Raw genomic sequence first — 16,668 nt, forward strand, 5'->3', positions numbered from 1 at the left:
GAATTTCTAACACATTCATGTTTCTTATATAAATGAGAAGAGATGCAGTCAGTCTTTCCTCAACTCCTAGCCAAGAGAGACTGGCATGCATAGTGTTGATATTAGCCCTCTGATTACAATGAAGAGCAAAATGTGCTGCTCTGTTCTGGGCCAGCAACAGCTTAACTAAGTCCTTCTGTGCAGTACTTGACCATATGAATGGACATTAATCAAGAAAAGATTAAAAACTAGAGCCTGCAGGACTTGCTTTGTGGAGTGTGGTGTCAAAAAAGCAGATCATTTTTTATCACAGACAGACCTTGCACCACCTGTACAACCATTGAATCTATATGTTTTGACCATGACAGTTTACAATATAATGTAACATCAAGTAATTTAGTCTCTTCAACTTGTTCAACAGCCACACCATTCATTACCAGATTCAGCTGTGGTCTAGAACATTGTACCAAATACAATGCTCTTAATTTTTGAGATGTTCAGGACCAGATTATTACTGGCCACCCGTTCCAAAACTGACTGCAACTCTTTGTTATGGATTTCAATGACTTCAATATCTTTAGTTTCTAATGGGTCCTGTGTGGCTCAGTCGGTAGAGCATGGCGCTTGCAACTCTTTGTTAAAAAAGTGGATTTCAAGTGACTTCTAAATATCTTTATTTATTATTATTATTAATGTGTATAGGGTTGAATCATCAGTATACATGGGAACAAAGGCTTTGTTTAATGGCAGTGGCAGGTCATTAGTAATAGAAAAGAGTAGAGGGCCTAGAGAGCTGCCCTGTAGTACACCAGACTTTACATGTTTGACATTACAGAAGCTTCCATTAAAGAAATCTGAGTTCTATTAGATAGCTTTGAATGCACTAGGTTGAAAAGCCATAACATGCGTTTTCTCAACAACATGTTATGGTGCTTCTGCATCTGCATTGCCTGCTGTTTGGGGCTTTAGGCTGGGTTTCTGTATAGCACTTTGTGACATATGCAGATGTAAAAAGGGCTTTATAAATACATTTGATTGATTGATTGGTCAATAATATCACAGGCTGCAATGCAATCTAACAGTACAGCTCCCCCAATCTTCTTATTATCAATTTATTTCAACCAATTATGAGTTGTCCCTGCTTTCATTTTTTGCAGTGCATTCGTTTTGGTTTACATAGAGTATCGTGATATCAAACTCAGAATTGTGGTATTGTGACAACACTACTTTAATCAAGAGGAAGTTGAATACTCCATGGAATGACACTTTTCTCTTTGTTGCATTCACGCTGTGTAATAAGACATACCATTTCCTTTTCATACTGCTCCTGTGGTTCACTTCACTTGGTTGGGTGTTGCATGTGTGGATAACTCCATTGAATGAATGTCCATTGAATGTGTGTACTGCTTAATAGCCCTTTCGAATGAGTTCTTACTGTTCAGAGAACCGAATTTCTCACTGTGGAGTGAGCGGAGGACAGTCAACAAAGGAAGCGCTGAGTTCAGGTGCTTTCATGAATGCCAGTGATCTTGCTCGGCCCCGCCACCTGATGCAGCAAGAGCTGACACTCACTTCAAAAGCACCAATGGAATTATTGAAACCATTCGGTTAGGCTATCATGTCCTTGTTGATTGTTTAGAAATGGTTGGTTTGTCATTGAGTTAATGCCCTTCCCCCTGCCTCACTCACAACCACACTCTGCTATAAAGCCTTACCTCCTGTAACATTTCATCTTGTGTTCTACAGTGTTGTACAAATTGAATGAGAGGTCATCTTCCAGGCTGAGTGCATCTCTCACCTTGTAATACATGGCCTACTGATGTATGTGCAGACCAACGGTTTGTTGTGGTGTCTACTTTTTTAGTTTGATTACAAGTCCATGCACGTATGGACACAGACACACTGCCACTGAACTTCCAGACACAGGAAAAAGGTGTAGAATTTGCCAGGCACTCTAGGGTCGAGGTGTGGTGCAGTGGGAGCACACTGGCCCATTCAATGAGGGGAATGTGACAGTGGCCAGAGAACCACTTACATGGCCTGAGTACCCTGACCTGAACCTTAAATGTGCTGGACCACTGACGGCTGGTGTCCCATTTCTCTGAGTGGACGGACATTCTTCCATATGCTCACTGTTTTGCTACAGTACAGAATGCATTCAAAGGCTCCAGCCAGTATCACTCAGAAATGCGGTATAACTTTCTATGAACCCTTTTGTGTAATGCATTATGAATGCATATCTTAATTTATAAAGGCTGTTTAAAAGCCTCAAGCTATGGCCATGGTAAAAAGTCTTACAATATGTTACATGCATTCATAATGCATTATACACCGGTGGTAAAGAAAGTGTTAGATAAGCCATTCTTACTTGAAGAAGTTCCATGGGTATGGTACTATTTATAGGTTGCTGTCGAGGCTGTGTTTAGCATATTCCCTCCCCCTTTTGAGTGGCTGAGGTGAAATGCTTGCTTATGAGCCCTTCCCAATAATGAAGAGTAAAAAAAATGTTTAAAAATAGTAACACTAGGAATAAAATACACAATAATTAACCATATACAGGGACCATATGAGGTAGATATGTACATAAAGGCCAGAATAGATAATAGGAGTAAGAATTGACCATGGAGAGCGAGATCACACAGTCATTCAGAACAACAGGGGCTTTCATACAGGACTTGTGTTGTTTTCCTTGAAGCAATCATAAAAGGCATTTAGCTGGCTTGGAAGTTCTTTATAATCCGTTATTGTCTGCAAGCCCTGCCACATCCAACGAGAGCAGGTGTAACAGGATGACCACCTTCCTCCTATATATTGTCCTTTTCCATGTCTTATTGGAGGTCGTAGCAGTGAGTCAGGGATTGGACGGTGGTATCAGAAAGATGATTGAGGATAATGCCACTGTAATTGACCTGATGTGCACTCCTCCGTGGTGCTTTTCACACCAGGGGATTAGTAGTCCTTCTGCTGACTCAATCACCACTCGGGCTTGTCATCTTTCCATGTCTATACCCCCATGCGCAGATCATGCACAGTCTCATTTACCATGTGAAGTCAGGCTTGCTGAAGCGGATCTCTAACATGTGGACAGCCTAGGTTTTACTAATGAGCTTGGATGCACCAAGGATTGATACACAGTCTCCGCCTCCATGCATCACTCTGGTAGATGCTCTAGTAGCAGCAGGTTATAAACAACAAAGAGCTGTAGTACTATCTGTGCCAACCAGCTGCTCTACTTGCTCCCCAGTGCTCTACTGAAGCTTTTTCATATGTTTTGATCCTGTTAGTAGTGATTTGCCACGAGGCAGCAGCCTATAAGGAGGGCAGATTTTAGGGCCATGAATGCTGATAGCAGTGCAGAGGGGGAAAGCAGACAGGGAGAATACCTTGTGGCGGTGGGAGTCACGAGGGCCCTGTACAAGCTGTATCTCAACCTTACAGACGTTTCTCAGAGAAGAAAAGCCTAAACTGCCTCAAGGCCATTTAAGTTCGTAGAGCCTGGCAAAAGCCCCACAGATCCACTCAAGTTGAACAATACAAACTGAATCGAAAGTTGGCTTAAAAAAAGAAAGTCTATCCAAAAAAACAGGGACTCTTATTTGTGAATACATTGACGCATACAGATGAGGGTCCTCCAAATGATTTTTTTTGGTCAAGGAACTTGGACTGGACCACTTGACCAAAGACTTCCAAGCTGTGCATCCCATGGACCATTCTTATCTTTCCTCGCCGTCCAGCTCTGGTTGACAAAATTAGTATTTCCCCCCCACACGTTCTGACTCCAGTGCCTTATCTAGCGGTGGCTTTCTCTGGGCTCAGAACAGTCTCTACCGCTCTGGCGTCAGAGCTGAAAGAGAGGAGCGTCTAGCTAAGCTAGATCTAGTCATGAGCCTGAGCAGCCTCTTCTTATTCCTAGCAGGGTTTGAAAACAGATTGATTGGACATTTTGTCATTTCTCCAAAGATGTCAAGCTTATTATTGGTCTGCTGTAATGTCATGCATACTGAGAGCATGTACAGAGTCAAAACCTACTTCCGCTCTCTGGTATGTGTATGCAAACCCTTTGATGAGGAAATAGCTGGGATAAATCAACAAGAGAAATGGCCAAAGGGAAAGCACGTTGAGCGCTGGTATCTGCTCATGCCATGGCATTGAAGCTCAGTGTTTTTCCCACCCTGTGGACTTCAGACGGCCCCCTACAATTTAGATAGGGTATTAAAGTAGCAGGAAACGGCAATACATCAGCAAGAAAATAGTCATTTCTAGGCAGGAGGCAAGACACTCATCCAGGTGTATTGGAGTGGGTCATCTGAAGGGGTGCCTCTCCTCCCAACCCCCCCCCCCCCCACACTCTTTAACCATTGTAATTTTCTTGTCCGGAGTCTGGCATTAAGTTTGGTAATTAACAGTCTTCTCAGCTGACTCAAAGCAGGGCAACTACAATACACTCTGTACTAAAGAAAATATATATTGTTTATCAAAAACGCTATTGTGATGTTGTGTTTTAGGCTGCTCTAGATTCCCATAACCCTCTACAATACACTCTGTAGTAAAGAAAATATATATTGTTTAGCAAAAACGCTATTGTGATGTTGTGTTTTAGGCTGCTCTAGATTTCCATAACCCTCTATAGAGTTATTAGCTATGGGGATCTGAATGAACATGTTTATTGACCATTGCAGTAAAACAGACCACTGTGTTCATCCCCATTATCACAATCTATCTGCCAGCTCAGAGGCCACATTTTCTTCTTTACATACAATGTTTCTCTACCCTGTTTTGTGTCTATATACAACTCACATATGGCATTGTTTAGGAAAGTACAGTCTCTGTTCCACTGGCCATATTTTTTCTGTTTCCATATTCACATGTTGGGATTACGGTTTCAAAAAATGCTCCTGAGTATTGCCTCAAGCTCTGCTAAATAAAGACTTCAGCTTATTTCCCATCATCTGTAGAGGACCAGATACTGTGGGTTTTTATTGTTTCACAAGCTCTCGACTCGATGCCTTGTGTACTGGGAGATCAGTCTTATCAGTGAGCCCACCATCTGATCCCAGGACAGATAGTGTCAGGGACTACAAAGGCTCTTGTGCTATTTTAGTGTCTCTCTGGGGGACCTGCAATGTTGTAGCCTCTATCTCTCCCCACTTGTGAGGGCACGTGGATGGTTAATTACCGGCAACACCAGCCACAACCTACCCCCCTCCTCCTTCTCTTTCCCTCATTCTCTCTTTCATCATCCTACCTACTTTCTCCTTCCTTCCCTCTCCTCCTCCTATGCTGCTTTTCCAGAGAGTGTGAGTGAAGATTTCTCGTGCCTTTGGTGTATACCCTCTGAATTTGTTAAGAATGTTTCGCAGGGGTAAGTAATTGCTTGAGCGGATGTTGTACATCCTGTTGATGAATAAATGTGTATATCACAGATCCTCTTTGCAAAAGGATACGGTTCACCCAACACTATCCTATTAATAAAAGGTCTCGTATGAACACTTTCTGGTAATATATCATTTTTCAGTCTCTGTTCTGGGGGCAATTTTGTTTTATCTGAAATCCTTATCACACACTGATTAACTTGTCATAGCAGATTAAAATGTTTTAAGATAAATACGGATATATTCAGAAATTAGCTATGTCATACAGTGCATTCGGAAAGCATTCAGACCCCTTGACTTCTTCCACAATTTGTTACGTTACAGCCTTATTCTAAAAATGAATACATTGTTTTCCCCCTCAATCTACACACAATACCCCAAAATGACAAAGCAACATTTGTTTTCTTCAAATTTGTGAAAAAAAAATAAAAATGAATAAAACGCATCACATTTACATAAGCATTCAGACCCTTTACTCAGTACTTTGTTCAAGCACCTTTGGGAGCGATTTCTGCCTGGAGTCTTCTTGCATATGACGCCATAAACTTGGCACACCTGTATTTGGAGAGTTTCTCCCATTCTTTTCTGTAGAACCTCTCAGGCTGCACAGCTATTTTCAGGTCTCTCCAGAGATGTTTGATCAGGTTCAAGTCCGGACTTTGGCTGGGCCACTCAAGGACATTCAGAGACTTGTCACAAAGCCACTCATGCGTTGTCTTGTGCTTAGGGTCTTTGTCTTGTTGGAAGGTGAACCTTTGCCCCAGTCTGAGGTCCTAACCTGATTCAGAGCGGTCTTCATCAAGAATCTCTCTGTAGTTTGCTCCATTCTCCTTTCCCTCGATCCTGACTAGTTTCCCAGCCCCTGCCGTTGAAAAACATCCTCACAGCATGATGCTGCCACCACCATGCTTCACTGTAGGGATGGTGCCAGGTTTCCTCCAGATGTGACGCTTAGCATTCAGGCCAAAGGGTTCAATCTTGGTTTCATCAGACAAGAGAATCTTGTTTCTCATGGTCTGAAAGTCCCTTTGTTTCCTTTTGGCAAAGTCTAAGCAGGCTGTCATATGCCTTTTACTGAGAAGTAGCTGCTGTCTGGCCACTCTACCATAATGGCCTGATTGGTGGAGTCCTGCAGAGATGGTTGTCCTTCTTGAAGGTTCTCCCAACTCCACAGAGGAACTGTGGAGCTTTGTCAAATTTACCATCAGGTCACCTCCCTGACCAAGGCCCTTCTCCCCCGATTGCTCAGTTTGGCTGGGTGGCCACCTCTAGGAAGAGTTTTGGTGTTTCCAATCTTATTCCATTTACGTTCTTGGGGACCTTCAATGCTGCAGAAATGTTTTGGTACCTTCCCCAGATCTGTCAGCTGTGGGACCTCTTATAGACAGGTGTGTGCCTTTCCAATCAATTGAATTTGCCAAAGGCAGACTCCAATCAAGTTGTAGAAACATCTTAAGGTTGATCAATGGAAACAGGATGTACCTGAGCTCAATTTAGAGTGTAGTCAATTTAATCTAAATTGAGCAAAGGGTCTGAATACTTACGGAATTTATGTATTTTTTTGTATATATTTTTTTCAAAAATATGTTTTTGCTTTGTCATTATGGGGTACTGTGTGTAGATTGAGGATTGTATTTATTTAATACATTTCAGAATAATGTTAAAGTCAAGGGTCTGAATATTTTCCGAATGCACTGTAACAGCTTTGGATTTCACCATCTAAAAAGTGAATGGTTTTGACTATTTGTAACTTCATGGAGGAGAGCTGCTCTTTCCTCCAGTTCCAACCATTGTGGCTCACAAAAATGATTGCTGTCCTTGTTATGAAATTACACCTTTACCCTGTTCATGTAAAAATGACCGAATGCACTGACTGTTTAAAGCAGTAGCACCAAAAATGATTTGTATGGTGAACTTGGCAATCAAAAAGCCCCAATTAGCAGTTGGATATGCAATCAGCAAGATGTAAGTTGTGTCCACTCCGGTAGCCTACACAGCTCAGCTGGTAAAACACATTTGGCAACAATGACCCAGTAAATGATATTGGTTGTCCCTCAATAAAGCCTGTGATCTAATATTGCGTAAGCCATTTTACAAACATCTGAATGCTGAAGGTGCAGCTCCTACCTATATTAAAACAGGGATAGGGTTGACCTACCACACGTTGGCGCGAGCAGCTGCATCTCCCGCACTGAGTGCACAGTTGTTATCTGACATGTAGGCTAATGTCACGCAGATACATGAATAACAGTTTGATTGGCTGAAGGAGATGACCCGTCAATTCAGTCAGATTAAAGCTATTTTCAGAATAAGTTAAACGTCTTTGTGAACCGGCATTTCGTAACCTTTGAATCAGTTTTCCAACATATGCACTCGCATCTTAAAGGTGCAATATGCAGAAATATTAATTTAAATTTAGATTTTTTTTCATCACTGGCCTACACACAATACCCCACAATGTCAAAGGGGAATAATGTTCTCTAACATATTTACAAATAAATGTTAAATAAAGAGTAACTATTCAACCCCTTATGGCAAGCCTAAATAAGTTCAGGAGAAACAAGTCACATAAGTTGCATGGACTCACTCTGTGTGCAATAATAGTGTTTAACATTATTTTTGAAGGACTACCTCATCTCTGTACCCCACACATACAATTATCTGTATGGTCCCTTAATCCAGCAGTGAATTTCAAACACAGATTCAACCACAAAGACCAGGGAGGTTTTCCAATGCCTTGCAAAGAAGGGCACCTATTAGTACTGTAGATGTGTAAAAAAAACAACAACAACAAAAACAGACTGCATATATTTTTTGAGCATGGTGAAGTTATTTCATGGCTGTGATAGGAGAAAACAACTGAGGATGGATCAACAACAATGTCGTTACTCCACAATATGAATCTAATTGAAAAGGAAGCCTGTACAGAATAACAATATTAAAAAACAATCCTGTTTGCAACAGGAACTAAGGTACTACTGCAAAAAAGTTTGCAAAGCAATTCACTTTTTGTACTGAATACAACGTTTTATGTTTGGGGCAAATCGAATACAACCCATTACTGAGTAGCACTCTCCATATGTTCAAGCATAGTGTTGGCTGCACTGTGTTATGCGTATGCTTGTAATCATTAAGGACTGGGGAGTTTTTCAGGGTAAGAAAATAAACAGAATGGAACTAATCACAAGCAAAATCCGAGAGGAAAACCTGGTTGTCTGCTTTCACTAGACACAGATGAATTCACCTTTCAGCAGGGCAATAACTTAAAACACAAGAACAAATATACACTGGAGTTGCTTACCAAGAAGACTGAATGTTCCTGAGTGGCCGAGTTATAGTTTTGACTTAAATATACTTAAATCTATGGCAATACCTGAAAATGCTTGTGTAGCTATGATCAACAAACAATTTGCAGAACTTGAATAATTTTGAAAAACATAATGGTCAAATATTGTACAATCCAGGTGTGGAAAGCTCTTGAGAATTACCCAGATAGACTCACAGCTGTAATCGCTGCCAAAGGTGTTTCTACAAAGTATAGACTCAGGGGTGTGCATACTTAGTATATCACAAAAGTGAGTGCACCCCTCACAGTTTTGTAAATATGAGTTTCTTTTCATGTAACAACACTGAAGACATGACACTTTGCTACAATGTAAGGTAGTGAGTGTACAGCTTGTATAACAGTGTAAATTTGCTGTCCCCTCAAAATAACTCAACACACAGCCATTCGTGTCTAAACAGCTGGTAACAAAAGTGAGTACAACCCTAAGTGAAAATGTCCAAATTGGGACCAAAGTGTCAATATTTTGTGTTGCCACCATCATTTTCCAGCACTGCCTTAACCCTCTTGGGCATGGAGTTCACCAGAGCTTCACAGGTTGACACTGGAGTCCTCTTGCACTCCTCCATGACGACATCAAGAAGCTGGTGGATGTTAGAGACCTTGAGGATGCCCCACAGATGCTCAATAGGGTTTAGGTCTGGAGACATGCTTGGCCAGTCCATCACCTTTACCCTCAGCTTCTTTAGCAAGGCAGTGATCGTCTTGGAGGTGTTTGGGGTCGTTATCATGTTGGAATACTGCCCTGCGGCCCAGTCTCCGAAGGGAAGGGATCATGCTCTGCTTCAGTATGTCACAGTACATGTTGGCATTCATGGTTCCATCAATGAACTGTAGCTCCCCAGTGCCGGCAGCACTCATGCAGCCCCAGACCATGACACTCCCACCACCATGCTTGACTGTAGGCAAGACACACTTGTCTTTGTACTCCTCACCTGGTTGACGCCACACACGCTTGACACCATCTGAACCAAATAAGTTTATCTTGGTCTCATCAGACCACAGGACATGGTTCCAGTAATCCATGTCCTTAGTCTGCTTGTCTTCAGCAAACTGTTTGCGGGCTTTCTTGTGCGTCATCTTTAGAAGAGGCTTCCTTCTGGGACGACAGCCATGCAGACCAATTTGATGCAGTGTACGCCGTATGGTCTGAGCACTGACAGGCTGACCCCCCCACCCCTTCAACCTCTGCAGAAATGCTGGCAGCACTCATACGTCTATCTCCCAAAGACAACCTCTGGATATGACGCTGAGCACGTGCACTCAACTTCTTTGGTCGACCATGGCGAGGCCTGTTCTGAGTGGACCCTGTCCAGTTAAACCGCTGTATGGTCTTGGCCACCGTGCTGCAGCTCAGTTTCAGGGTCTTGGCAATCTTCTTATAGCCCAGGCCATCTTTATGTACAGCAACAATTCTTTTTTTCAGATCCTCAAGAGTTCTTTGCCATGAGGTGCCATGTTGAACTTCCAGTGACCAGTCAGTATGAGGGAGTGTGAGCGCGATGACACCAAATTTAACACACCTGCTCCCCATTCGCACCTGAGACCTTGTAACACGAACGAGTCACATGACACCGGGGAGCGAAAATGGCTAATTGCGCCCAATTTGGACATTTTCACTTAGGGGTGTACTCACTTTTGTTGCCAGCTGTTTAGACACTAATGGCTGTGTGTTGAGTTATTTTGAGGGGACAGCAAATTTACACTGTTATACAAGCTGTACACTCACTACTTTACATTGTAGCAAAGTGTCATTTCTTCAGTGTTGTCACGTGAAGATATATACTCAAATATTTAAAAAAAAATTGAGAGGTGTACTCACTTGTGATATACAGTATAAGAAATTTCTGTATTTACTTTTACCAACATTTCAAAAAACATGTTCACTATCATTATGGGGTATTTTATGTAGATGGGTGAGGAGAAAAATATATATTTAATACATTTTCAAATCAGAATGTAACACAAAAAATTTGGAATACGAGGTATGAATAGTTTCTAAAGGAAATGTGTTAAATCAAATTTTTTGTCAAATGCGCCAAATACAACAGGTTTAGACCTGTGAAATTCTTACAAGCCCTTAACCAACAATGCAGTTAAGAAAAATACAATAATAAAAAAAAGTAACATAATTCAAAAGCAGCAGTAAAATAACAACAGTGAGGCTATATACAGGATGTACCGATACAGAGTCAATGTGCAGGGGGCACCGGTTATTCTAAGTAATATGTACATGTAGGTAGAGTTATTAAAGTGGCTATGCATAGATAATAACAGAGTAGCAGCAACGTTGGAGGGGGCAATGCAAATAGTCTGGGTAGCCATTTGATTAGATGTTCAGGAGTCTTATGGCTTGGGGGTAGAAGCTGTTTAGAAGCCTCTTGAACCTATATTTGGCGCTCCGGTATCGCTTGCCGTGCGGGTAGCAGAGAGAACAGTCTATAACTGGGGTGGCTGGAGTCTTTGACAAGTTTTCAGGCCTTCATCTGACACCGCCTGGTATAGAGGTCCTGGATGGCAGGGAGCTTGGCCCCAGTGATGTACTGGGCCGTACGCACTCTCTCTGTCGTGCATTGCGGTCGGAGGCCGAGTAGTTGCCATACCATGCAGTGATGCAACCAGTCAGGATGCCCTCGATGGTGCAGCTGTAGAACATTTTGAGGATCTGGGGACCCATGCCAAACCTTTTCAGTCTCCTGCGGGTGAACAGGTTTTGTTGTGCCCTCTTCACAACTGTCTTGGACCATGTTAGTTTGTTGGTGATGTGGACATCAAGGAACTTGAAACTCTAAACCTGTTCCACTACAGCCCCATAAATGAGAATGGGGGTGTGCTCGGTCCTCCTTTTCCTGTAGTTCATCTCCTTTGTCTTGATCATGTTGAGGGAGAGGTTGTTGTCCTGGCACCACACGGCCAAGTCTCTGACCTCCCTATAAGCTGTCTCGTTGTTGTCGGTGATCAGGCCTATTACTGTTGTGTCATCGACAAACTTAATGATGGTGTTGGAGTCGTGCCTGGCCATGCAGTCATGAATGAACAGGGAGTACAGGAGGGGACTGAGCACGCACCCCTGAGGGGCCCCAGTGTTGCGGATCAGCATGGCAGATATGTTGTTACCTACCCTTACCACCTGGGGGTGGCCCGTCAGGAAGTCCAGGATCCAGTTGCAGAGGGAGGTGTTTAGTCCCAGGGTCCTTAGCTTAGTGATGAGCTTGGAAGGCACTATGGTGTTGAACGCTGAGCTGTAGTGTCAATAAATAGCATTGTCACATAGGTGTTCCTTTTGTCCAGATGTGAAAGGGCAGTGTGGAGTGCAATAGAGATTGCATCATCTGTGGATCTGTTGGAGCGGTATGCAAATTGGAGTGGGTCAAGGGTTTCCAGGATAATGGTGTCAATGTGAGCCATGACCAGCCTTTCAAAGCACTTCATGGCTACAGATGTGAGTGCTACGGGTCGGTAGTCATTTAGGCAGATTACGTTAGTATTCTTGGGCATAGGGACTATGGTGGTCTGCTTGAAACATGTAGGTATTACAGACTCAGACAGGGAGAGGTTGAAAATGTCAGTGAAGACACTTGCCAGTTGGTCAGCGCATGCTCGGAGTACACGTCCTGGTAATCCGTCTGGCCCTGCGGCCTTGTGAATGTTGATGTGTTTAAAGGTCTTACTCACGTCGGCTATGGAGAGAGTGATCACACAGTTGTCCAGATCAGCTCTATGCTCTCATGCTTGTTTCAGTGCGATTTGCCACGAAGTGGGTCTGTAATAGTTTGCAAGCACTGCCACATCTGATGAGTCGGACCTGGTGTAGTATGATTCAATCTTAGTCCTGTATTGACTCTTTGCCTGTTTGATGGTTCATTGGAGGGCATAGCGGGATTTCTTTCCGGGTTAGAGTCCCGCTCCTTGAAAGCGGCAGCTCTACTCTTTAGCTCAGTGCGGATGTTGTCTGTAATCCATGGCTTCTGGTTGGGGTATGTATGTACAGTCACTGTGGGACAACATCATCGATGCACTTATTAATGAAGCCAGTGACTGATGTGGTGTACTCCTCAATGCCATTGGAGGAGTAATAGGTGGTCTAGAGTTTTTTTTTCCCTCTGGTCGCACATTTAACATGCTGGTAGAAATTAGATTTAAGTTTCCCTGCATTAAATTCCCGCCCACTAGGAGCGCCGCCTCTGGATGAGCGTTTTACAGTCAGCTTATGGCCGTATACAGCCCATTGAGTGTGTGTCTTAGTGCCAGTATCGGTTTGTGGTGGTAAATAGACTACACATTTTTTCTTGGTAAATAGTGTGGTCTACAGCTTATCATGAGATACTCTACCTCAGACGAGCAAAACCTCAAGACTTCCTTAGATATTGTGCACCAGCTGTTTGCAAATATACATATACCACCACCCCTTGTCCTACCAGAGGCTGTTGTTCTATCCTGCCGATACAGCTGGCAGGTTACACAATGTATGTTATTCATGTAGTCGTTCAGCCACAACTCGGTGAAACAAAATATATTAGTTTTTAATGTCCCGTTGGTAGGATATACATATGTGCTTGTAGTTTGTCCACTTTATTATCCAGTGATTGTACGATGTCCAATACTGCCGATAGCAAAGGCAGATTAGCCACTCATCGCCGGATTCATACAAGGCACCCCAATCTCCTTCCGCGATATCTCCGTACTTTTCTCTTGTGAATGATGTGGATGAGGGCCTGTTCGGGTGTCTGGAGTAAATCCCCCCTCGTCTGGCTCATTAAAGAAAAATGATTTGTCCAGTTCAAGGTGGGTAATCACTGTTCTGATGTCCAGAAGCTCTTTTCGGTCATAAGAGACAGTAGCAGCAACATTATGTACAAAATAAGTTACAAACAACCTGAAAAGAAACTAACAAAATAGCATGGTTGGTTAACAGCCCATAAAACGTCAGCCGTCCCCTCCGGCGCCATTACATGTATATTGTAGAGAATCATTGTATCATCTAAACCGCTGTGAAATATATTTTAAATAACCAAACATTTTGTATTTTTGAAGCTGGTGTACAAAACCGAAAGTAAAAGATGCAAAAACTACTTAAAAATGGGAAGCATAGAAATAGTGCACATAGAACAGATCTACTGCTTCTTAGACTTGCTTTCAATGAGAAACTCACGTTTCAATTTGAATTTTGTCGAGTCGCCCTAAAATTTACATATTTCAGCTTTAAACATTTGAACCGGGGAACAATGCATATTGGTTAATTCGTTACATCCCTAAAGGTTGTCCTTGTAAGCCCTTGGGCCTACTTCCCCTCAGAGGAAGTGTCATGCTGTCACTCTGAAACTGGACCCTGGCCTTCCGTATTGAGCGCACATGGCCATGATCTGCATCTCTTCTTGGTCAATGAGGAGGTTGATGTTATCCAATCAAGGTAGTGCTTTGCCATTAACACTAAACACTGTAAAGAGATGCTAGATTATTGTTCATAGGGTTGGTACGCATGCGCACACACAGTGTCCCATAAAGCTTGACAGTATAAAACAAAATATTTGCAAGAGGACTATTTCACAGGGGGACTTATTCAAATTCATGTGGCCGGTAAACACAAAGTCAAATAAAGTGGGCATATTGCAGTCTGAGAACTCTTTACGACTAAAGTCTTGTAGCCAAACGTTGACTCTAAAACAGAGCGTGTGCGTACTGTAATTAAGGAGGCAACCAGGCAATGTTACAGTAGCTGTGGAAACCAAACAGAACTAGCTTACTTAATTGTTGCTATGTTTCAGCGATGCTAGCTAGTAAAAACTATTGTCTGCCATTTCTGTACATGTGACGCTTACGGAAAAGTATGTTAAAGAAATATGTATCAAATATGGTGGTCACAGTTCATAAGCATGGCAGACAACATTGTTTTCCTCATAGCTCATGTTGGAATGGATCCATGCATTTCCATTTAAACGTCAACTGCGCAAACAGATTGGATACATTTCTTGGATGCCATTTTTGGAAAACCCACAGCTGGCTTTTTCCTTCCCAGCTCTGTTCTCTGTGGTATATGCTCTCACACCTACCTAGCCCATCAGAACACTTTTTGATTGAGACTTGGAAGGGAGCTTGGTTACATGTGTAATAGCATGAAGATTACTTTGATACAGTAAACCAGAAAAGTTAGCAAATTGTAACCTGATAGGAAAAATAATATGATGAACAGAGTGGAGGCTGTAAAGGGGGGACTAACTTCATATTAATGCCCGTGTGTCCACATACTTTTGGTCATGTAGTGTATTTATTGTATAAAATTGTTGCCTAAAATAGCCTACATAGGAATAGAAATGAACAGGCTAATTGATGGCCAACAGATGCAAATTTGTCAGTTTCATTGTTGACTTTTCCCGATAACAGAAGCACGCGAGGGAGTTCCATAACTTCCATTTCAAATGTCCACTCTCGCAGCGCTCAACACCCAAAAACTGAGCATGCGTAAACATGCTGACCAGACCGCTCACACTCATGTTGATTTTGTCCATCCACACCAGACGCCATCAGGACAAGCAGGTTGAAATATCAAAAGGAACTCTGAACTAACTACATTCATTTGGGGACAGGTCGAAAAGCTTTAAACATTTATGGAAACTTAGCTAGCTAGCTTGCTGTTGCTAACTAATTTGTCCTGGGTTTTAAACATTGGGTTGTAATTTTACCTGAAATGCACAAGGTCCTCTACTCTGACAGTTAATCCACAGATAAAAGGGTCAACCGAGTTTGTTTCTAGTAATCTCTCCTCCTTCAGGCTTCTTCTTTGGACTATATATAGAAGTTGGCAACCAACTTTAGGGTGCATTACCACCACCAACTGGACTGGAGTGTGAACTTCAGTTCATCTTTCAATCACCAACTTGTGTATATGCTCCTAAAAACCAATGAAGAGATGGGAGAGGTGGGACTTGCAGCGCATGCAGCTTCATAAATAGAACCAAGTTCTATTTTAGTGTCTGGCTACGCAGACCTCATTGGCGTGGGAGAGCAGTGTGGGTGCAATGATTGAATAACATGTATGTGTACATTTATTTTGCGACAGAGCGATGTGGTCAGCATGTAAAACACTTCGCGTGATATAGTTTTTCCTAAGCAAAGTCAACATTATAATGCAGTTTAAACCACCTCTGAGCAAATTTATCCAATGGTCTAAAGAGCACCTAAATTCGTTTTCCTGTGATTTGTCACCTTTATTTCTTGAGGCACATCAGTTTTAGCGTGTTAATATGTTTTATGAAAATAGGTGTCCCCATAATGACAATTAATATAGCCTACCTACAACTGATTTTAAAAAGTTGTCACGACGTGTGCGCGTACTGCTCTCGCTCCTCACGTGATTCCGCTCATCTGAACAAACACACCCCTTCGCTACCACTCACTGACACACTCAGAAACAGGCTGCCTCATTGGATGATAGTCAGCAGCAGGTCACTGTGAAATATAGATTTTTAAGAAATTGCCATGGCGGCCGCGGTGGAATTTAGAAGTAGCCCAAACACCCGCGACCAATACATTTACACCCCCGACATCGTTTTCAATGTAGCATCATTCCCTGGAAAACTGCGAACATGGCAACCCAGCTCACACCAAGCAGTGGACAGCTGCTGGGCTCAGGCCCCGCAAAGTGCTTGATGAAGAGGCATGGATAAGATGATATGCCTCCCTGGGAAGTCACGCTCCCTGTGGGTCAGATCGTTCGCTCGTTGGAATCTGCCGTTTTCCTTACTCCCTCTTGATTTGACGCCCCTTTTCGTTGTTACTTCCCCCCTCTGTCTGACACTCCTCTCTTTATCTCCAATTCATATTCTCCTTTGCCTTTTTTTGTCAATCTCTCACCTTCCCCGGCGCCCCCTCCCCCACCCCGGTCTCTCTCTCCCGGGTCTCTCTCTGTGTACGTACTCCTGTTCTTCTCTATGTGGAGTCTGTCTGTAATGGGCTCTTAGCCGTGACTACATTATT

The 16,668-nt window shown here is 42.7% G+C and overlaps 1 protein-coding gene across 3 annotated transcripts in view; it reads left to right on the forward strand.

Moving 5' to 3' along the window:
- Positions 1 to 16,668, forward strand: part of peak1 (pseudopodium-enriched atypical kinase 1) — a 265,673-nt gene that overhangs the window by 106,499 nt on the left and 142,506 nt on the right. The window lies entirely within an intron of this gene.

Source organism: Oncorhynchus masou, chromosome 22 (assembly GCF_036934945.1).
Source record: "Oncorhynchus masou masou isolate Uvic2021 chromosome 22, UVic_Omas_1.1, whole genome shotgun sequence".
NCBI lineage: Eukaryota > Metazoa > Chordata > Actinopteri > Salmoniformes > Salmonidae > Oncorhynchus > Oncorhynchus masou.